At 43.4% G+C, this 22,914-nt stretch overlaps 1 protein-coding gene across 1 annotated transcript in view; it reads left to right on the forward strand.

Annotated features, from left to right (window-relative positions):
• Nucleotides 1-9,699: 9,699 nt before the first annotated feature.
• GRIN2B (glutamate ionotropic receptor NMDA type subunit 2B) overlaps nt 9,700-22,914 on the forward strand; it is a 405,281-nt gene continuing 392,066 nt past the window's right edge. Inside the window, exons 1-3 of the mRNA XM_035028180.1 lie at nt 9,700-9,774; nt 10,526-10,762; nt 11,766-12,194. The gene's annotated coding sequence lies outside the window, so the exon portion shown is untranslated. The remainder of the gene's footprint in view (nt 9,775-10,525; nt 10,763-11,765; nt 12,195-22,914) is intronic.

Below are 22,914 nucleotides of genomic sequence, written 5' to 3' on the forward strand. Positions count from 1 at the left end.
ACAGACTCCTTAATATGGAATTCAAGAGCCTCCAGAAGCTGCCTCCATACTTTTAGGACATTCCTCTTTGGTTCTGTGTTCCATCACTTGCTATTACTTGAACATGACTCTGAGATTCTGCCTGTGCTTTCCCTTCAGCTTAGAATGGTCTAGTTCCTTGGTGATTATAGTTAGTAATACTGTATTGTATCTTTGAAAGTTGCTAAGAGAGTAGATCTTTAAAGTTCTCATCACTAGAAAAAGATCATAACTATGTGTGGGGATGGGTGTCAACTAGACTTACTGTGGTGAACATTTTGCAATTTATACAAATATCAAGTCCGGTTATACACTTGAAATTAATATCCTATTATATGTCAATTACATCTAAAAAACAGCCTACTCCTTCTAAGTTCAGAACTAATGCCACATCCTCTGAGGTGTAAGATTCCCTTCATCCCTCTGTATATCAGTTAGTTGTTGCCATGAGATTGCTGCACCATGTGCCACACTAAAACTTGGTGGCTTAGAACATCAAGCACTCATTTCCACAGATCTAAGGGTTGGCTGAAGATGGAAGTAGGCTGGGCTCAGTTAGGGTGTCTAGTTTTGTTCTGCCTATCTCTTCTTTCCTATTAGGACAAGCATGTTAGCCTAGACATGTTCTTCTCATGGCAATGGTAGAGGTTTGAGAGCTCAAGCAAAAATATGTAGGCATCTTGAGACCTGCATATGGAGCTGACACTCCATCAATTTGGCTAATTCTGTTGGTTAAAGGAAGTCACATTGCCAAACCCAAAGTCAAGGTGCCTCTCCCACAATGAAAGGGCACTGCAGGGTTACCTGGCAAAGGGTGTGGTTGTGGGAAGAGATGAAGAATTAGGGCCACTAAAGCAATCTTCCACACTCTATTAGAATGAATGGGTCTTACTTGTGGGGTCTTAGCATCTTTACTTCTGTCTTTATTATAGGGGTTAAATAGTTCTGCATTGATTGTTTCTTTATTTACATACTGTTTTCCTTGCTTTAAACTTCTGGGAAGCAGGGATGTGTTTGACTTATTCTAGTTTTTCCAACAGTACTTAGCATCTTGCTTTACACATAATCAGTGTTTGGTTAATGTTTTTCAAATTAGTATTTTAAAATTTGGACTAAACTAGCTAACTAACTTAGAGATGTGCTTTAGCATTTTGTAAAAAGAAATTTATGAAGTGGTTTTGTTCAAAAAGGAAGAAATTCAGATATTGCTCCTAAATGTAGGCTAAAGAATTTTCTTCTCTACAGAGTCATTAATTATATATGAATCGGTGCTCACAGCAATCTACCAATGGATAAAAGAAAAAATTTTGCAAAGAAGGAAATTTGGAAGGGTTTATGAAATGTGTTAGTAAACATGGATGCAGAGGAAGAGGTGTTTGTAAGATGTGAGAGAATATACATTTTGAAGTTTTAAAAATGGGCATAATAATTTTTACAGGTTAAGAATAAGGACATTGTATAACTGTGCCTTGCCAAAAATAATCATCAAAAAAGCATTTATTCGTATTCAATGATGATCGGTTGTTACATTGGAGATGGTAAAATGGTGATCCTCTAATTCTCTTATTCCTTAAGCATTTATTAACTAGAATATTTGTAAAGAAGAGCTTTTCTTCCCTCTCTCCACCACCATTTCCTTTAAGTGTCCTTGTGGACTAATGGAGTCTTTTTTATTCAACGTCTCATAATCAATATGGTCATTATTCTTTTTCAAGCTAAAATAGCCCCAAATTTGGCCAGTGGGAGATCCTTTAAGCTGGATCATATGTTCTTTTGACATGTCCCCATTAGTTTTAGAACACTTCCTTGCTTTCAGGCTAAACAAGATGTTCTGGGCTCACCTTGTATTTTCCCTGACTCCACCCAGAATCAAGGATTCCTGGTTCCTTTACCTGGAGAATAGTGTTTAGAAACCAGGATCTGGATGTTCGGGTGTGCTCATTGTTACTGTGAAGTCATTGCTTTTAGGTCCTTTTAGTGGACAGAACTTATATATAAATTTTTTATTTCTGTCCATAATTGTTGTACTAATACCATTACCAACAACAAATAACCTATTCAGAGTTTAAGATTTCTTTTTAATACTCTTTGTTATTAGAAAACAGGAACGTGGGAGCATGGTGTCAAATTATCACCTAGCGGATTACTTAGTAATTACAAAAAGAAAATATACCTTTACAATTGAGAGATCTGGTGGATACCCCCAAATCAATGATCAAATTTGCCATTATCAATAATGGGACACACTGGCATTATGTATCTCCTGATAATTTAATGCATTGGAGAAATTCACAATATTACCTTGCCAGAAATGTTTATCCTTAATTTATTCATGAGGAAAAGAATCAAACAATTCTAGATTGTGAAGATTTCTGTAAGATAATTTTGGCCCAATCTCTCCAAAAATGTCAGTGTCACGAAAGACAAAATCAGATGGAGGAACTATTCTAGATTAAAGGAGACTGAAGAGGCAGGATAACTAAACCTAATAAGGGACATTTATGGGACAACTGTAGACTCTGAATACTGATTTAAGTATAATTATGATCAATGCGTATTGGAGGATATGAAGGAAGGGAATGTGCATATATGTGATACATTAGTTTTTGTTTTTATTTATGAAAGAGAGACAAACTTTTATCTTCCATAGTAGGATGTCAAGAGACAATGAAGAGTAGCAATGTAAGTGTGTCATTTTGAGCTGTGAGGGTGAGTGCTGACAGTTTGAATGAAGATCACTGAGGGGTACCTGTGTGGCTCAGTGGGTTAAGGGTCGGACCCTTGATCTCATCTCAGGTCATGGACTCAGGGTCCTGAGTTCAAGTGCTGTGTTGGGCTCCACGCTGGGCAAGAAGCCTGCTTAAAAAAAAAAAAAAAAGCTGATAGTGGTGGCCTTTAGGGAGGGGGGAGAGGTGGTGGGAGGTCAGAGGACACTGCTATTGTACAACTTGATTATTTTAAACTTTGCTCACACAACTTTGATAAAACTAAAATCTAAATTTAAAAAGAAAATAAATCTCAATTTAAAGACAAAATGAAAAAATGAGTGCACGTGATGAAGAGCTACGGGGGTGAGGGAGGTTGGGGCCAGACTGTGAAGGAACCTGTGCGTAAAGAGGGAGTTTGAACTAAACTCCACTAGTGGGGAGGCTGTTGAGTGTTCAAGCAGGGTCACGGTGATGCAGCTCCTATAAAGATCGAGAAAATTCTTATTCGAATACCTACTGATTTCATCCTTAGGGTCTGCTTAGAAGTTATTCATTCATTTATTCATTCAGGCACCGTGTTGGATGTCAGAAGGGTTGGAGTGAACAAAATGGACCAGCCCCCTGCCCTGGTGGTGCTTACTTTATGTACTGCTCAGGCTGATGTGTAGATTTGGGACATGTGAGGAATAATCACCCCTTGCCTCAGATTGGCACCTCAGAATTCTTTCAAAATGCTACTGTGTATGTGTGTGTGTGTGTGCGCGCGTGCACATGCTCTCCAGTGGAATCCAGCTTAATTCACACAATTTCATATTCATTTTGCAGGACCAATGTCCCCACAAGTGATCGTCAGACACTTCTGTGACTCCGTGTTCTCTCAACAGCCTGCCCGTGTCTCCCTGCTGGCTCTTCTTTCTTGTACCTAAGGCAGGAGATCCCTATGCTTTGTCCTGATGTCCTTTAACTGGGCTCTACATAAGATCCCTTGGCTGTGAATGGGAAGGGTGATGGGAGCAGAGGGACCATCAGAAGTGGGCAGAAGTCAGCATCAATAAAAGCTACTCGGGAAGATAAAAGGACTCTGAAGGGGGTATGAAGAAGAGGGGTTACCTCCCTAGGGGATGATGGCATGACTGCCCCAGGAATAAAGGCCCACACAGAAGGAGGCAGGTTCTAAAATGGAAAGGCAATATTGGGGGAATGGATACCTGGCTCACAAACAAAACTGTTAGAAAATTTCAGAGAAGGACATGAAGTGATGAGAGAGAAGGGAACCTGTGAGAGGAGAGATACAGAATTTATCTCCATTTTGTTTTATCCTTTGCATCATTATTTGACTGCCTGTAATAAGATGTTTGAAAACGCCTCCAGATAGGGATGGGATCTCTCATCCATATTGTCTGTAGTAAAAGAAATTAGGGCATATTTCTCAAGAAGCTTGATCAGTCTGATAATGAAACACCGGGAGTGCATCTTCTGTACGTCATAATGGTGAGACTAGAGGCCATTTTCTCCCCCTTAAAGTATTTAGATGGAAAAAAAGAAGAAAAAAACCACTCAAAACCTATTCACCTAGATAAAATCAAGATTCTAAAGGATTTCTTAAAACAAACAAACAAACCAAAAAACCAAAAAACAACAGCTAGGTAGGTCAGAAAAAGTGTTGTCATATCCTCGCTATATTGAAGGAGGAGAAAAACCCAGTAAGTCAGTGCCAACTCTAACTGTGCTTAATTGAGGGTTATTTCCACTCAGGGTGTCTTCTTGCAGGAGTTGAGCGATGCTAGAAACACCACCATGCAAATTCTTCTCTTTATCACAAAGAACTTACTATCATATCACAACTTCCATCCACTTTCTAGATTCAGTCATTCTTTTCTCTGCAAGTCTTATTTATTCTTCTCTTCTTTCTCTCCTCCCTTCCGCCCCCACTGTATATTTTGGAAAAGAAAAGGGACCAGGTAGGGAAGGATTAAAGAAATGTTTCTCTGCACATACAATGTGAATGTGTAGAAGTATATTGTTACAATGTACACAGCAGGCTCAAGAAAATGCAGTGGGTAATGAAGACTTTTTTAATTGTTGGGGCCGACAAGCAGGTCTTCAGGTGGGGGGTTAGGGGATGAAGGTTGTTTAACTATCCCTTTGAAAAAAGACTGCCTGGGTTGAATAATTAATATCATTATGATAAGAACAAAATAGAGATTCTTTTAAAAGAGTAATGATGGAAAAAAAAAAAGTAATGATGGTGGTATCAGGATCTTAGTATGCTTGTGAGAGGTATTAAAATTGAATGCTCTGTGTTTCCTGTACACTCCAGGAGTTGCAAGCAAAAGAAGATGGATTGGAGTCAGCAGAAGGTATTAATATGCATGTTGTCAACTGAGCCTTTAACGAATTATTTTTTCAAAGATAAAATTCGAATATTTTCTCTAGAAACTAAGAAGACTGTTTTACATTAGGTAACGAGCAGAGGCAGACTGACTTTGAAGCTAATGCAACTTCCGATTCCCAGCCTCTCACTTGGGGCCCTTTCTTCTAAGGCTGTGGGAGAGCCCCTAATAATGTGTCCAAAATGTTTTAGTAAAATTTGCAAAAGTAGTATATTTTAACTGCAATCATTTAAGATTGCTGTCTCTTTCCACTCCAACTTTCTCTGATTTCCTCTTATACTGGGTGTCATTGGAGTGGTGGTGAGCATTTTTGAGATGAAGCTAAGTGGAGGCTGAGTTGGCAATAATTTAATTTGGGTTCAGTGAGATATATTTATACGGCTTGCCATCAGTTTCCTATAGAGTTAAGTTATTGCCAGCTTTCTCAATGAAGGAAAAGCTTCCAGGAAAACTCCATCAGCCCCTTGTGCCTTCTCACCCCGCACTGTGACATGAAGTCTCAGAGAACATGTGCTCAGTGCCTCACCCCCTTACCTGAAGCTGTAGCCTGCTTTTGTATTCTGTAACGCTTTTTTTTTCCCCTTTCAGATTTGTCTCACAAATAGAATATTTGACAACTTAGAATTTTCTTTAAAGAATCAAAGTGTAATGCTTCCCACTAGAAAGCTGCTCCTGCTTTGTAAGTAGAGAACATCAACATTAAGGTTCTAGAATTTTTCATAGGCTGGGAAGGGAAACCTGAACATAGATTTTAAAAAGTTTCTTTAAGAGTTGATAAAGCTTGAGTTTGTTGCCACTTTGTCTGCAGTTTGGAAAGACACTTTGGGACATTTTAATAAAACAAGTGAGAAATGACAGACTGTTGTTTAGGCCATAGCTGAAGAGTTCTTTATTTTATATACACTTATTTATTGAAGAACTAAGAGAAAATTCATATAATTAATGCATATGAAATAAAAAATGACAAAAAGATTAGCATTGACATCAATAGAAATCAACCTGACATTAAGAAGCAAACTGCAACATTTTTTTTTTCAAATCATACCACAACTGTAAGAAGAAAAGAGAAATTTTGAGTAATGAATAGGCTCCTGGATTGTTTGATAATCCAGTTACAGAAGAGGAGTGAACCAAATGAACACACTGGAAAAAGATTTAAATTTCTGGCTGGTTTGAGACAAAACACTAACATTGATGAAAATAATACAAAACTTGTAATACACTGTCAAGTGGTTAATGATTGGCATCAATTCAAGGGATATTTAATATTAACCACTCTACATGAAAACTTGAAATCCTTGAAATCGTGCAACTTCTATATAAAAGAAATTTGATAAAGGTTTTCCCTAATTTGACAGTGATTCTGAAAAACACATATTGCACTACTACCAATAAGAAATTTTTCTAAATGGTTCATAATGAAAAACAATTTTTGAGGAACCACAGTAAAGGATAGACTTGATTCTTTCTGTTATTTTCATATAAATGATATTATAAATCATAATGCGAAGAACATAAATAAAAAATATAGAAAAGCAAATATTACAGAACATTCAGGCAATAACTAATAAAATTACAATAATGACAAATTTTTGTGGCATTAATATCAAATAATTTTTTATTTCTTGTGATTTATCTTCTTGTTTTAAGTAAATACTTACTTTCACATCAAAATTTCTACTCTTTTCCTTAAAGAGGAACCCCAAATTGTAAACTTCAGGCCTTACCCTGTGGTATCGTTGTTTGATATGAAAGATGTTGTGAGATAAATATACCCCCTCACCTCCTGCTTTTATTTATGTATTTATGTATTTATATATTTATTTATTGCTGGCCAAGGCATGGGCTTTGCATCTGCTGACTGGGCCATGGACAAGAGTGTTTGCATCTCTTGGGATCCTCTCTTTTGGTCAAGAGAGCTGGCAGAATACCTCCACATTTCATTAGCAGCCTCAGGCAAGAGCTTTTCCTTCAATAAATGATGCTGTGAAATATAATCCAACATCTTGTCTTTTTAGAACATTGCTTTTTGTGCTTCCTGACTAGGAGTTAAGAAATGCATATTTGCAATGTTGAGAAATAGCATTCCAAATTTCATGAATCAGGATGATCCTTTATTGAAAGGCTTGTGGTCCTTAGAGGCACAGGTCATTCATGAGAAGTGCCAGGGAATGACAGGGAGTCTGAGAAATAAGGAGAGGTGTCTTCTCCCATTGAATGGACAATGGGCAATGAATACCACGGAGAAGAGATGCCACCTTCCACTCACAGGCTGCATGGTTCCTCGAATTAGATCTTCCAGAGCCAGAGTCAGCAAGACTGCTTGGGAAAGCGGTTTCTAATAGTCATTAATAAAACCCCAAACAAACCAAACCTTAATATTTATTGAGGCCCAACCACATGTCTGGAATTGTGCCACTGTTAGAGGAGGTGATTGAGAGGAGGTGCCAGCCAGTTGACCCACAAGCTGGATCTGGGCAACTGGAAGCTCCTTACCCCCTGCTCTGTTCTTGGAATGTGCGTTCTACCCATTGTTCTCACCCTAGGAGCCACTTCAAGGATACAGCTTTGAGAGACTAATGGGTTGAGACCATCTGGACTATATACATGACTGAACCCCATGAAGGCCTCTATAAAACTCTTAAGATTCTGGTGGGCAGGTGTTGAGATCCATTTATCTTGCGGCTGCCCAAGACAAGCCTCGTAGGTAAGTTGTCTTGCTTATTAAAACTGCCACCCACCAATCCGGAGTGATCTGTCTCTTTCTTCAGTCTTTCCTTGCTCTCGTGTACAGCGACCAATTTAGAATTTCACCAGGGGAACTCCTGAGGTTGCTAACCAACAGTCAGGTGCTGGGAATAGATGGATCATGTAGATGCTGGTCTAGCTCCTTAAGTAGTTAAACAAGTAATTGGAAAGTTAGGAGACAGACATAGGTTTACAATTTTAAGTTTAGCCTTATGAAATTGCCTTTTTATTATAGGTCAATACTGGTTATTTCGTGTGATTGGCAGTTTCATATGATTGAATACCAGCAGTTTCATATGGTCCAACATAAAGAGCTTATGGCTTTATTATTTTCCTTTTGGGCCAGTTCTTCCCAATGCAAGACCAAATGACCAATTTGGTGTGTGTCGTTATCTCTGGTGCCTGCATCACACATGTCAGTACCATCACCTTGTCATCTGATAACTGATCATACAAATTCCTCTACACATTTCCAAATGCAGGGGGTGGGAGTCAGGGGGATGGTGGTGAGGGCCATACCTCATTTAAAAACTCTTGCAGTTGTTACAGAAATCAATTCAGGCTTGGTTGACTGAAAATATCCTCTGATGAGGTGGGACTTGAGCTAGAAATTGAAGGAGAGGGTAGACTTTATTAGGGAGAGGGAGACTGAGAATTCATTCTTTCCTCTATACTTGCAAAAGTGAATGGGCTGGAATGGAATTCCTGGGTCCAGAAAGGGAAGAAAAGAAAATAGAGAAGAATGGCCCAATTTTGGTGAAGGGAATTGGGACAGGAAGGGGAAGGTGGGCCCTGAGGGGTTTTTGTTTTTGTTTGTTTTTGTTGTTGCTTTTTAAAGTAGGTTAAAGGTCAACCCTTGAGTGAGTTTGGGTCTTATTCTGAAGGTAATGGCATTCCTGGGAGACTTAAGGAAGTGTTTCAGGAAAGCTCCATGGGGTCCTTGCTCTGCATCTTACACCCCTCCTGGAATCCATGTTTTAACAACTGGAAATCTGCACATAGAGTGGTTTGGGTTGGCTGTTGTGTATCAAGGGGCACAGCAACTCTGGAGTGGTTCTATAGTTCTCCAAAGAGGTGGAAGTTCAGCCCTATCCTGTCTTAGAAAAACAGTAATACCATTACTGAGAAAGAATAATTTTGTGTTTGTGTTTCCATATAATGCTCATGCGTTTGTGTGTGCCTTTAAAAATCTTAGATGCAACCATTAAACCTAACAAAAACTAGGAAACATGAAAAGAATTAGGTTCAGATATATTATGACTACTGTCTGGTCTATAGGACCTAATACACATCTGATGTATTTTACATAGATCAAAGCTCCAAATTACTAGGTGTCACTACTTCACACAGGACTATTACCTGTGTGTTTATATGGCTGCTTCTCAGGAACGTTGGTGAGAAGTTCATGATGTAACCAATATGAAAATGGTCCACCACTATAATTTGCTGGATCTTTGAAGAGACAACGGATCAGAATAAAAAAGGTGCTTACACGATGACATTAGTATTAAAAATAATAATACAGGTGGTGATAAGTGCTATTAAAACAGAAAACAGTTTAAGGGGGAGAGAAACGAGTGGATGTTTGCGTTTTACAAGAAGGTGGGTTTGTAAATGCCGTGAGATGTAGTTTCATATAAGGATTATTCACCTATCTCATCATTCTCTCTCATCAAGGTCTTTAAATAACAGGATCTACTTTAATAAAAAATGCCAAACTCCTGGAACCTTCACTAGTCGTCAGCAAAGCACACATATAATCTGTACTACACAATTTAGCCCTTAATTGAGTTTGCCTTTCTTTGTTTCCCATTGTTTTCCCGTCAGCCTCGTGGGCTCAAAATAGACCTTAAGCTTCTTGAAGGCAAGAACCCGGCTTTAAACTGCGTCCGGAACATGCGCTGCACGTACGAAGCAGAGGCTGGTTTGTGGAAAAGAGCGCAAGGGTCTTAAATTTCAAACTGCAGCTCCGCCTTTGAGACGCTTTCCGCAGCCGAGTGCGGCCGCCCACCGGGGGCACTGCCTCGCTCCCCACACCCCTTAGCTGCCCTTCCTCATTGCTGTGCCCCAGTGCGGCCAGCAGGAGGCGCCACGGACTCGGGTTAAGCCTTTTCCCCCCTTTCCTACCCCACTTCCCCCAGCACGTGACGTGGGAAGCTGCCTCCGCCGGAGTCTTAGCAATAGGAGTGAGGGGGTGACGGGGTTTGGGGGTGGGGTGGGGTGGGGGGTGTGGAGAAAGAGGACGCGCACGCACACACACACGCTGGGAGCAGAAACATCCTCCCTAGCTTCGTGGGTTTCTCCTCCCACCAGAGCCAGTGTGTGAGAGGTAGGTGGGGGGGGGGCGCACGTTTTGGGGTGTGAGACCCAAATCCAGACCAGGCAACCTGTGATCTCCCGCCCAACCCCCGTCCCCGGTGATTAATACCCATTTTTCTTACTCTCCCCCTCCTCCCCCTCCTCGTCTTCCTCTCCCGCTGCCGCGCGGTTGACTTGCACAGCGTGCCCCCGCCCGCTTCCCCTCCCCCGGCTCCGATCATCACCAACTGGAATCTGGGCTCCTGCCTCTCCACCCCCCCCCTTTTTTTTTTTGAGAAAGGAAGGTTCCCCCCCCAACCCCTTTTCAAAAACCACTTCCTTCGGCTTCTTCACCTCTAGGAAATCTCGGGGCTTTGCTCTTATCGAAAGTGTTCGTCAGGGTGATTTTTGATGACCACAGTCCAGAAGTGCTGGCGTCCGAATGCATTTTCTTTGGCTTTGCCAAGAAGAGTCGTGAACTTCAAAACCCCCGACACGGATTATCAATCCTGCTTTGCAGGAAGGCAAAACCCTCAATCCCCGGCCACCCGCCACCCCTCTCCGGAGCTTCTGCAGTCGCCCGGGCGCTCGGAGTCGGTACGTAAATGTTCGCTTTGGAGTCTCCTGGCTCAGTGTTGAGGTTTGGGGGTGTCAGGGAGATAAAGGGTCGAAGCAGTGGAACCGTTAACTAACCTGCTGTTGGGTGAAGCTCTTGAATCCAGCGGAACCCGGCACTTGCTAATTTGGACGTGGCTTTTTAAAAAATATATATTTTTTTACGGTGAAAGGGGAGGGCTCCCTCTGGTCTTTTTTTTGGGGGGGGGGGTGTTAATCCCCTTACCGAACAGAGAGGTTGGGCATCGGTGCCCCGGGCCGGAGCCACGCGCCGCGACCATCCGTCCAATCGACACGTTGCAGGTGAAGCCCCGTGCGCTGCACATCAGCGCGGCGGCGGCGTGAGTGTGCGCGGGGGTGAGTGTGCGCGGGGGTGAGTGTGAGTGCGCGCGCGGGGGCGCGTGCGCGTCGGGGGCGTGTGTGTGTGTGCGCGCGCGTGTCAGTGTGCCCCTTCCAAGAAATGCCCAGTGTGCACCCAGTGCACAATCAGAACCCATTCAGCACAAGCGCGGGGTGGGAGGAGGCGCTACCGCTGGAGGCGATGGGGAGAGCGAGACAGACATGTCGGCAGCAATGCAGATGGGGCTGGGGGCCGCACTTGCTGGCGAGTTAAGTGGGGATTGTGCTTCTGCGTGTGTGCGAGTGTGTGGAGTGTGTGTTGCTCGATGGTGCCGCTTCTCCCCCCCTTCCTCCTTCCTGCCCGCTGCCCTCCTTCGCTCGCTCCCTCCCTCTCCCCTCTTCCATTCAGGTTGGCATTCCCACCTCTCATCCATGCCTGTCCCAGGAATGGTATAGCCAGACCTTTTCTGAATTATTTATAGAACGGTGCCGGCAGTTTTCCATCCCTCTCGTGTGCACTCTGTGGGAAATGCGGGGTTTCCTGCCCCTTTTCCTTAAAACGAACTGATATCTTTTTCGGAATGCATTTTTCTCACCCTCCGGGGATACTCGAATCAAACCCTGACCGCCTCTTTTTCCCCCTTAGGAAGGGGACGCTTTGGGAATGACCATGCTCCACGGAGGGACAGAACCGGCCCCCAGCTTCTCTACACAGATCCTCCTCCACTAAAGCTCCAAAAATCAAAAACCGTGATTGCCAGAAGAATCATTAAAAAAATAGCCCAGCCACTAACCTCACATGCAAATGGAATAATTACTCTGGATTCTGCATTGTGAGCTGCTCTCCATATCCTGAATTACCTTTGAATTCAGTCTTTTTTTCTTTGAATTTGCATCTCTTCAAGATACAAGATTAAAACAAAATTCACGCTAAATTGGATTTTAAATTATCTTCCTTTCATTTATCCTTCGTCTTTCTTATGTGGATATGCCAGCGAGAAGAGGAGACTGGACATTCCCAACATGCTCACTCCCTTAATCTGTCCGTCTAGAGGTTTGGCTTCTACAAACCAAGGTAGGGCAAATTCTGTTTTATTTCGTTTCACCTGGGGTAGGGATTCCTTGTTTAGTGGAATTTTTGGAAGAAAAGGCGACAAGATAAGAAAATAATGCTGTTTGGGGGAAAAAGGCTTATTACAAAGGGGGAAATCTCCCATGTTATATCTTTCCCTTCCTCATCAAACAGGTTTCGGGTTTTGGGGAGGCAGTGGGGGTGGATGTATGTAGGGACGGAAGATGTTGGGTGGCATAAGGGTCTATGTATGTAGACATGCATGGGAGACTTGTGTGATTTTTGAGTTAAATAGCGTTTTATTCACCCAGGGCTACAGCTCTGATTTTTATGGGAATCTAGAAAAAAAAAATTTTTTTTTTTTTCAGGCTAGCCTTTTCCCCCGTTGCCACTTCCATGCCTGTCTGTCTCCTATTCTCTACCTTCCTAGGAATTTTTTTTTTAATGCCCTTTTAAAAAATGAAAATAATGATTACTGTGGTTGTTGCCCTGAAGTCCACTTGCTGTCTAAAGCATTGACACCGGGCCCAGAGATCCCAGGAGGCCTACTGCAGAGGGACAGGTCTAGGTGGGGAATCTGGCTGGTCTAGGAACACCTGGAATTGAAGGATGCTGCAGGTTAAAAGGACTTCAGTCTCATGCTTGCAAAGAACGAATTCTGTCAGTATTCTCCTTTTAATTGATATTTTTTTCCTGTGCTATTATTTTTGAGCTGTAAATTTCTCCTTCTGTCTACACATCTATTTATACCCACACATCCTCCAAGCAAACTGTTACTTCCACACTCTTGCAAAATGGCTATCTTGCAGAGTTCTAAAATGCTGTGCATGAGGAAGGGGTGCAGAATTCGACACGTGAGTCTTTGTGTTAAACAAAGAGATGTGCCGTTTGCATGTGTTCGTCTTGTACCTTCAAAAGAGAATGAAGACTTTATTTTTTTTCCTCCTCTCGTCAATTTTTACAGTATATGAAATGTGGCTAGGCAGTATTTTTTTTTATGTACTTGAAAAGAGAAATAGGAGAAACGGAAAAGACTTAGCTAATGACTCTTCAGCTAGGCACTCATGCAATGCAAGACAACTCCTGAGGCAATCAGATCATCCACAGGCTGGAGGGCCATGATGGCGAGCTGGTGTGCTCTTCTCCTTGGTCCACTGACCGTACACCCCCAAACTCTAAGGGTGCCCAAATGCAGGAAACGGGTTGAGATAAAGATCTTCAAAATCCTGTAGCAGAATCATGGGTATCGATAGTCTCTTTCAAAGTATTCTCCCCCCAGATCTTTTTTTCTGGCATTTTTAATGACTATACTTTGAAGCAATCCAAAAATACCAAGGGGATGTGGGGGAAGTAGGAGAAGATCTTTGTCCCTCAACATCACACCAGAAGATAGTTCTTTATTGTCCAGAAAGAATGGATATCATCCACACTCACCGCCCCCCCCCCGCCCCGGTTTCGTTCTTTTGAGCATTTAACTGGTAATCTGTACCCATCTGTACTGTCGGCAGAATGGGAGAATGGGATCCCACTTTGAACCATGTTCTCACCATGTCTACAAATAGCTGAGGTTATCTGGTGTGTGTTCACCTTACAGACACCTGAGCTGGTTCTCCATCTGCTTCTACTCCTTCAAGTGGGAGGATGTATTCTTAATTTTACTTCAAAATAGAACAGAGGTATGGGTGAGAACAGCAACTCCATGTGCACTGGTTTCCTACGTACAGATGAGCAAGGTGAGGTGGGTGTCCTTAGGGCCTATGCCCCTTTTCTCATTCCTGGTGCCTGCGAGAGTGCCCTACAGGGACGAGGTCCTTCGTCGTATTGGTTGGTGACCAGGTTGACAGCAGACCTTTGGACAGAGTTTCAGCCACATTCTCCTAGAATGCTCATGGGATTAAGCCAGGTTCTAGGCCATCCTTAGTTGGCCCTAAAGCTAGACAAAGGACAAGAGGTTAAAAGGGGAGGGTGGTGGGGACTGGGTGGTGGGAAAGCTACAAGGAGAAGGGGAGGCGCTTATTAGGATTCAAGGTGGAATCACCACCAACTGGTCTGCACCTTTACTACATCCAAAGCCGTTTTGGATCCCTGATGAGGCAGGTGTGTCCTATCCCCGTGAGCAGTCTTGTCGAGGCTGTGACTCAGTGGTGTTCTAGGCTGTCTCTGGGCCACTGTTCTCTCTCTCTCTGTTTTCCCCCCTCATGGCACAAAGAGCTGACTGGGTTCTATTTTGTCTTCTCTCCTTCTGCCACCCTCCATACAGTGTGGGTTACCTGAGGAAGAAATGTGTCTGCTGGTGGGAGGAAGAGCAAATTTAATTTCAGTTGAGGAGCCTCCGTGATGTACAATTAAGAAAAAAAAATAATAAAAAAACACTAATGGGAAATAAAGACTATTCAGGCAAGCCCTGCCAAGGAGTTTAGATTGGTGATTTGAAGGGAAGCAGAACAACATGGTTGCCTTCTATCCCTGTGTGTTTCAGGTGTAGCAAAGCATGACGGATCTGGGACCACAGAGCCATGTGGCCACCCAGAGATACCTGTTCACGTGCAAAGAGAGGAGCAGGGTGTGCCCCTCAATCGTCTCATTTCTTCTCAGCATTGGTTCCATTCCTAGGAAGCCTGTCTGTCTGAAGAGTCTTGCTTTGCCACTGCATGTGTGTTATTTCGGGCAGGGATGGATGCAGAGAAAGCAAAGAAGTAACGAGGCAAAATTAAGGGAAAGGAGGAGGACCAACACATTTCTCTAGTCACTACTTTGCACACCAAATGCCTTTCTTGTAGGTTGAGTGCGAAGAGCGACTCCCTCTGGTGAGGGGGTGAACGGCAGGTTGATTTTGTATTCCTCTTCACCTCCAGAAGGATGGCTTCGGAACCTTGATCATCTTCTTTGACCTTCATGCCCATGCACCAGCCTTGTGTGAGGAGGGGAAGTGGGCACGTGGGCGGCGGACACACGGACTGAAATCGGTTGGGGGGATGAGTGAAGCCGGACAGGGAGAAACGAGACTGAGCTGATTCAGCCCTCGACCATATCATCATTGCCTTGTAAAAAACATTCTCCCATCCTCTCCATGAATGTGTTGAGCCCCGGATGCAGGGGTTTGCCCCCCTATTTTCGTGTTCAACAATACGAAGATGAAGGTGACATGTTCACGACTGCTAACAAGTTAAAGCAAAAATGTCATGAATGTTTATGGAGTAGGAAATATAGCAGGCAGGGGAAAGGACAGGTTGTATGTGAAGAAACCATAGCAGAAAAATCAGCCTATAAAAGCCAGGGGCAGGAAAGAAGTCAGGGTGGAACTCACCATTCTAAAGGTTGGCAAACTGTTGTTCTGGGCGATAGCCTTTTCTGCTTAATAAGGAAGGCTGGGGCTGACAAAACCACTCATCTCGTGTAACTTGTTGAGGTCAGGAGTGGATACGCTGGAAAGTTAGGTCCTCTTTCCCCCCTGCCATTCTCCAGCCTCCTTAGAAATTCTAGAAATTTCTTCCTTTCAGTAAATTACATTTTCAGTCTCTGGTAGCGTGCATGCAATCGGATATGAGTGTCGTCTCTATAAATAAATATAGATCAAAAAGAGTTACTGGTCTGATGAATTGTTCACGTTTATTAAAGTGCATCCCCTCTTTGAAACCACAGAAGAAGTCTCTAGGGAGAGTAGATTAGTGGTTGAATTGATATTATCTTCCAGAAGGATGCCGAAGCTAGAAGAACCGAATGCAGTTGGGATGAGGGGGAGTGGGCATTAACTCAGAGGAGGTGGGTTTCTGAGGGTGCGCCTGTGGCTGTTAACGGTCTATCTGTGGCCCTTACACCAAATCCACTGTGTGGATGTGCTTTTGGAGTTTTGCGAACCCAGAGAGGTGTGTTTGGAAACCTTTGGTTGGTTCGTGGATGATCTCCAACTACCTTATTTTTGTCTTTTCACTTTTAGTGCGTGAAGCTGAGGTTGGCAGAGAAGGTTGGCAGAGTGCATATGTTGGCCCTTTGTTGAAATCCTGCATGACTGCCCCGAGCAGAATGGCCACTCTGCTTTCTGTGCATCACCAGGGCTGGTTCATGATCATTACCATACTTTTATCCTAATTGTGTTTTTATGCTCTGTTTCCCTAAGTTTGTGAGCTCCTTGAGGACAGGGAGGGATATTTATTCATCCTGGAATCATTTGTCCTTAACACAGTGCCTGGCACATAACAGATACTTGAAACAAAAAATACTAGGTAAGTGGAGAGAGGAAGGGAAATATTAATTAACAAATAAGGCTATTTGTTGTTTGTTCTGGCGGGTGTTGTAGGAAGGATGTGAAGGTAAGATGTTAGATGGGATCAAGAAGGTCAGAGCTCCGTGACAGTTGAGAACGCATTTACTCTGACCTTCTCATTTCACAGGTAAAGAAACAAATCCAGGGACACTAGGTGACTGGCTTAGGTTGTGCAGCAGCTTGGTGGTGATGCTCTGTGCACCACACCACTGAACGAGATGCGGAGGTTATCTGTGGGTGTCAAATGGCTACATTGGCGTTTGTCAAACTTTTTTGTCTATAGGAATCACCTGGGGGTCTTGTTAAAAATGGACACACTGATTCACTAGGTCTGGGGTAGGGCCCAAGATTCTGCATTCCCGACACTCTCCTGTGATGCCAAAGTTGCACGCCCATGCATTCTGGGTCTGCATCGTTCCTGAACCAAATTCTGTGTCATGGTTAACGTTGGCAGCTCCACATATATGTTCTACTTTTGGAACTTTCAGAATTTCTGATTTTTCTTAGAAAAGATCCAAGAGGAGCCTGTGTCTCTAAGGTCACCCATGTCCCCTCTTCTGTCACTCTCCCACCATGTGTGACTTTTTTGCCTCCTCTTCTTTCGTCCTCTGTGCATTCTTATTCTGGCCCTTTTCGTCACTGAGTCTTCTTTTTCTCTTGATGTTCTTCTCTAAAACACTCTAGATAGAGTTTATGTATTTATTAGTGTCTCTTAGTCTCTTTTCTTTGACACTCTATTCCTTTAACTTTATTTTTGTGTCTTTTGCTCCACATTATTCAACAAATGTTTGTTAAGTACCAGTATTTGTTGAACATTGTGTCATGAGAAAGAATTAGCTCTGGTTTGTACCTTCCGGTAGCTCATAATTGAATGGGGGAAACGTGTGTAAAGAGATTATTATATACTTAGGTAAGATCTGTGAGGAGGGAAGTCTGGGAAAATGAGGTGGGCTTCACGGAGGGGTTGACATTTAAACTGTGTCTTTAAGAATAATTAGGAGTTTTGTAGAAGGAGAGAATGGTCAGTTTAGGAGGATGGAGAGCAGATGGAGAGGCAAACTGGTATAAAAGGTCAAGCCTTCTGCTCTTCCTCACATCCCTTAACCTGGGGAGAAGAGCAACACAGAAATGTGCTGGTTCTTTGATTAGGAATTTCTGATTCCAAACGATGAGGCTAGAGAATAAAGTCAGGGTCTTCTGAAAAGGAAAAAAGGAGAGGTTCTTATTTCTGCTTTAGTTATTCTACAGTTAATGAATCCCACTCCTGTTTATTAGACTCACCTTTAGAATGAGCAAATGATTCAATTTTCGTCTTAGACCACTGGATTGCAACTAACTTTGTTGATGGCCATTATAAAGAAAGGGACAGCTGTTAGTTGGTTTGTAGCCAAGGAGAGAGCTGGATCCTAGCCCAGGCCAAGGTACTCGAAATGAAGGACCAGCCTAGCCCCATGTGTTTCCAAAGTAGTGAGGTAGAGAGTTGCCATGCTATTCAGACACTGGCCACTTTCTTTAATGGCAGAAGGGAGCGATGGAAGAAGAGGGGCTCAGTTATTCCCAGGGAATTTACAGAATGCTTTTTGGTAGCCTTTTTAGCTGGCCTGGGGTTTTAGAAGCTTTCTTCATGGAGATGCCCAGGCGTAGAGAGGATGGAAAGACACCTTTAGCACTTGATTGAACGGTAGCTTGGGTGCCTCAGGGAGGATGGATTTGACATGCATGTTCCTCTAAATTTTAGTTGCACTTTTTCTGCTGCCCATCCCTCTCCCTTTCACCCCACCCAACTTCCACCCATTTTCTCTGTATTGTGGTTTGTATTCATTTCATTAGCAAAAGGATCCTAAGCTCCCCTTGAGGACTTTTTAAAGATCCACTGCATATAAAGAGAGTATTCTGAGCCTGAGGTTTGTGGATCAGCCAGTGTCAGCACTGGCTGACTTGAGGGACATTCATTCCAAGGTACCTTGAGGGGCAGGGCCGTGGAGGCACAGTGACAAGGCTGCATGACGAGGGGGGCTGGGAGAGGGGAGAGGGGAGAGGAGGAGACTCCAGGCTGGCCCCGAGGGATCGGCAGACGTGGAAGGAAAGAGAAGTACAGGCTTTGACCCTGCTTGGAGTCCAGCTTTACGGGGACGGGAATGTCTGGAGTAGAGCGCTTCCTAGATTAGGATAATTTAAGGTTTTGACTAATTAACTCACTCGACTCATAAAAACCAGGCTGTGTTCCACACACGCCAGCCTCCATGTCTTTGTTCCCTGCCTCGCGAGGACGGTGAAGTTCCTTCTTTAGAAAGAAATGTCAAGTTTCCATTTCTCATTAATCTTTATATAGAGTCTATCAGGCCTTCAGCTGGCTAGAATTTCCGAGGAAATCAGATCTTGTTTCTTTTTGAGAGGTGGGACTTCAAAACAACGGTGGATAAAAGCACTGCATTGTTCAGGGAGGGGAGAAGAGAGGCTTCGAAGAAACTTGAAGCTGATGAGGTGATGTCTTTTATCTTTTACTCAAAGCTAATTGGACTCCGTGCAAATGCATAGACGTTCCGAAGCAATCCCCCCACCTTCTAGGGACCTCAGTCTGATCACTGAGCTGCCACGGTCACTGGTGTCTTTGGGTTAGAAGTGAGCTGTGTTCCATGTGTGTCCCAACATGCACACACCCCATGCACCCATACACGCTAGGCTTGCAAGCATGTGCGTGTATTTGTATAGTGATTTACCTACCAAATTGCAACAGTAAAAAAAAATCTTAAATGCATTAAATATGTTTGTGGGGTTTAGGTGCGGTAATGCGCACGCGCGCGCACGCGTGTGTGTGTGTGTGTGTCTGATGTGGGTTAACAAGAATATTAATGCTAATAGGCACCTTGCAGATGATCTATCCTCCACAACCACCATTTTAAAGCTGTGCAAATAGCTCCAAGGTGTAAAGAAGACATACACATGGTGCAGAGCCGCATCCACTGACTCTCTTTCCAGGGCTTTCCCGTTCACTGCCCTGCTTCTTGAGTCCCTTCGGAATGCATGTCTCTTCCGTTAGCTGATGGTGGGCATTTGCTCATCCACATTCCTTCGGAGCCCAGGGTACTCCTGGAGGTGTATTCAGAGATGTTAGGTTTTTCCAAGGTGTCTGGTGGCTGCCTAAATGAATAACGGAGGTGGTGGTGGCCTTGAGAGTCCGAAAGCTTCTTTTTGTTTCTGTGTGTGTGATTTCACTTGTGTGCAAGCCATTGCCTTGGGGCCTCGATTTTCTCATTTCTGAATCAGTGGGACAGGCTAGGCAGTCCTCCTCAATCCCAGCTCAATAACAAAATCACCCGGAGAGCTCCCACGAAAAGAAACAGAAGAGGCTAAACAACAACAACAAAAGCAAAACAGTGATGTCCATGCCCAGGCCAGACCCCACACCGTGAAATTAAAATCTGTCAGCAAGGGATCCAGGCAGGGATCATTTAAAAATATTCCCCAGGGGATTCTCCTGTGCAGTCATCTTTGAGAATCACCAGGCAAGATGATTGACGCGGGGCGCCTGCTCTCTCTAAACATCACGTTGTCCTAGCACTTTAACCTGTAGAGGGGGACCCCGTCATGGTCAGACTGTCACGTGACCGGCAGAGGGTCCCTGAGCCAGAGGCAGAAGAGGTGGCCGGAACACGAGGGGGTTTAGTGTGCAGAGGGCACACAAGGGGTGCAGCCTGGCGTGGAATTAAGTAAGAGCAGGGCTGTGTTTATTCCTGAGCTCTTTCAACATCAACGGAGGCCTGGTGCGGAAAGTTAGAAAAGTTAGGGAGCTGCTTTCCCTGACACCTGTGAAACAGGTGTGGCTGTAAATTAGGGCGGGTGGCCCTGGGTTCTGCAAACCTCCGCTGTTCCACTTAGTCCTTATTGAGGGCGCCCCATTTCTTGTTTCAGGGAGAAAACCTCATTGCACTCCTTTATAACACTGTCAGTGTAGGAAAACTATTTATAAATGGGGCTGGATAAGCAGACCCTGATTGACTGGTGAGGGGTGTGAATGGTACAATTATCTTAGTGCTGGTTGGAATTCGCTAGCTGTGTCACCCTCCCTCTCAGAGCCTGAACTAGAACATGAAAGGCACAAAGAGGAGGAAGAGGGTAGGAGGCACTGAGCTTCGTTCTTCTTTGACTGTAACTTTAATCACTGCTTATTAGGCTTAGCTGGGTTAATAGTTTTCTAGCTGGGTTAATAGTTTTCTCACATCCTTCCTTTTTGGCTACCTCCCTGCCCATTTTAAAATAAATGTGAGCCTAAATGTAGAGGTAAGAAAAGAGCAGATTTATGGATCTGTGTTCCTTTAAAAAAGACAGACCCGAGGAGAGTGAAAACACTAGTTCTTTTTTGGACATCTACAGATAGTGGTTGGAAATGCGAGAGAAAGGTCATGAGTGTGGTTTGGACTCTCATTGGTGTTCAGTGGGATATGCAGAAGTGGGAGGCATTAAATATTTAGGAGAAACCCAAGACGTGTACTCACTGATCTGAATTTTTAAATAAATATTAGTTAGCCCTGTGTAAGCAAAACATCCAAATCATTAAGATACTGTAGCCTTTCCCCTTTGTATTTGTTATGCAGATCAGCTTTATCAGTGAGTTCTGCTGGGGGCCAGGATTGATATCTTCAGGGTTCAAGGCTCTCTTTTTTATCACCTCCTTAGAAATTCCAGGATTGTTTCTGGGCTTAAAGGGGGAAAGGGAAAAATTTCAGCCCTTATCTGCTTCTTTCTGTGTCTGTTTCCTGGTTTTTCCTTCAACTCCTGTAGGAAGAAGGACTACAGAAGAAATCCTATCCCGGTCAAATATGGGTGCTCAGATACGGAAGGTCTTTCTTGGGTAGGAGAATGTTGGTCCCTTGCATTTTTGAAGAAAAAATACTGAATGGGTTTTCTTGGAGCCTGCATATAGAAGAGAAATCACTTTTGTTTGTTGATTAATTTGTCATTTTTCTATGAGAACAAGATTCATGCTTTATGTCACTTTATGTCCTCAGTGCTTAGCAGAATGCTCTCCGCACTTGGGCAGTGCTCAGAGAATGCTGGTTGTCGATAAAGATGATGATGAAAATGAATGTGCATTGAGGATAAAGTTGACATATTTATACCTTTTATATTTCCATTTCCTTGCCATCCAAGCACATCTTGATGCTTTGGGTGAATTTTACTAGAGTTGAATGGATGAGAGTATCTTTTATGCTAGTTAGAGGCCGACAAAATGAAAATATACCCATTTCTTCATGTCTCCCCTCTTTGATCTTTATTTTACATTGTGTTCAATGAGGGTATTTCTTCAAAAAGCCCTTCCTCCTCACTAATTATACTTTTCCCCTCTCCTTCTAATTCCGTGTCAATACTGTCCCTTCCTCCGGCCCATCTCAAAGGCTGTCTCACCCACGAGGTCTTGCTTGATCTTCCCAACTAGAAATAAGCTCTCCCAAGTTGTTGGTTCACATACTATTTTTATTTTCCCTTTGTTTGTAGCCCTTTTCTTATGCTGGCTTTTGGGGCAAGTCCCTTGAGGGCTTTTTCGTCTCTGTTCCCCCAAACACCTTTACTGCACTGAGCTTTCCAGAACAAATAAGACCATGGTCATTCACCTTCTCAACCTCTCCTATCTCTTCTGCACTATTTACAAAGATGCTTTGATTTCAGCATAAAAGTCTCTGAAATGTATGAGTGATCTCTCAGTTGCTGTGGTGGGGAATCTAGTTTATTGATAAATCTGCATTTGTGTGACTATGACAGAGGTGGGGGAAAGGAGCCAGAAGGTCCTGGGATGGGGTAGCCAGAATTTGTAGACCATTTTAGAGATAAACAGTGGAATGAAAATGTAAAGATTTATTGCTGTCGGTCCAAACATAATCGTCATCCAAACGGAATTGGCTTGCCTTTGCTGAAGACAATCTTCTCTTGAAATTGGGCCTGGAATTAGCAATAGATATTTGTAGTGTGCCCATGAGAGCCTGGGGTATGTTCACATATGTTATCACATTTAATCCTTACCATAAGGCTGACGTTATTTTGTTTCTTAGGTGAACAGAGTAAGGATTAAAGAATTCAAGGTCACACAGCTGTGAGCACCCAGGCTTCCAACTACACCCTTGATTGTAACTCCTCGCTCTTTATTTTGTTTATTTATTTTTTTAAAAGATTTTTATTCATTTATTTGAGAAAGAGAGCACACAAGCGGCGGGGGGTGGGGTGGGGACAGAGGCAGATGGAGAAGCAGGCTCCCTGCTGAGCAGGGAGCCTAATGCGGGGCTCGATCCCAGGACCCCAGGATCATGACCTGAGCCGAAGACAGACACTTAACCGACTGAGCCACCCAGGCGCCCCACCCCTGCTCTTTAAATTGTAAGGAGCTGCTTCCATGCAAAAAAAACGTAAGGGTTTATGTTGTATGTAGAGGAACCTGTAAGTAGCACATACATTGAAACCTCAGCC

This window comes from Mirounga leonina, unplaced genomic scaffold (assembly GCF_011800145.1).
Source record: "Mirounga leonina isolate KUSES-001 unplaced genomic scaffold, KU_Mleo_1.0 Mir_201, whole genome shotgun sequence".
Taxonomy (NCBI): Eukaryota; Metazoa; Chordata; class Mammalia; order Carnivora; family Phocidae; genus Mirounga; species Mirounga leonina.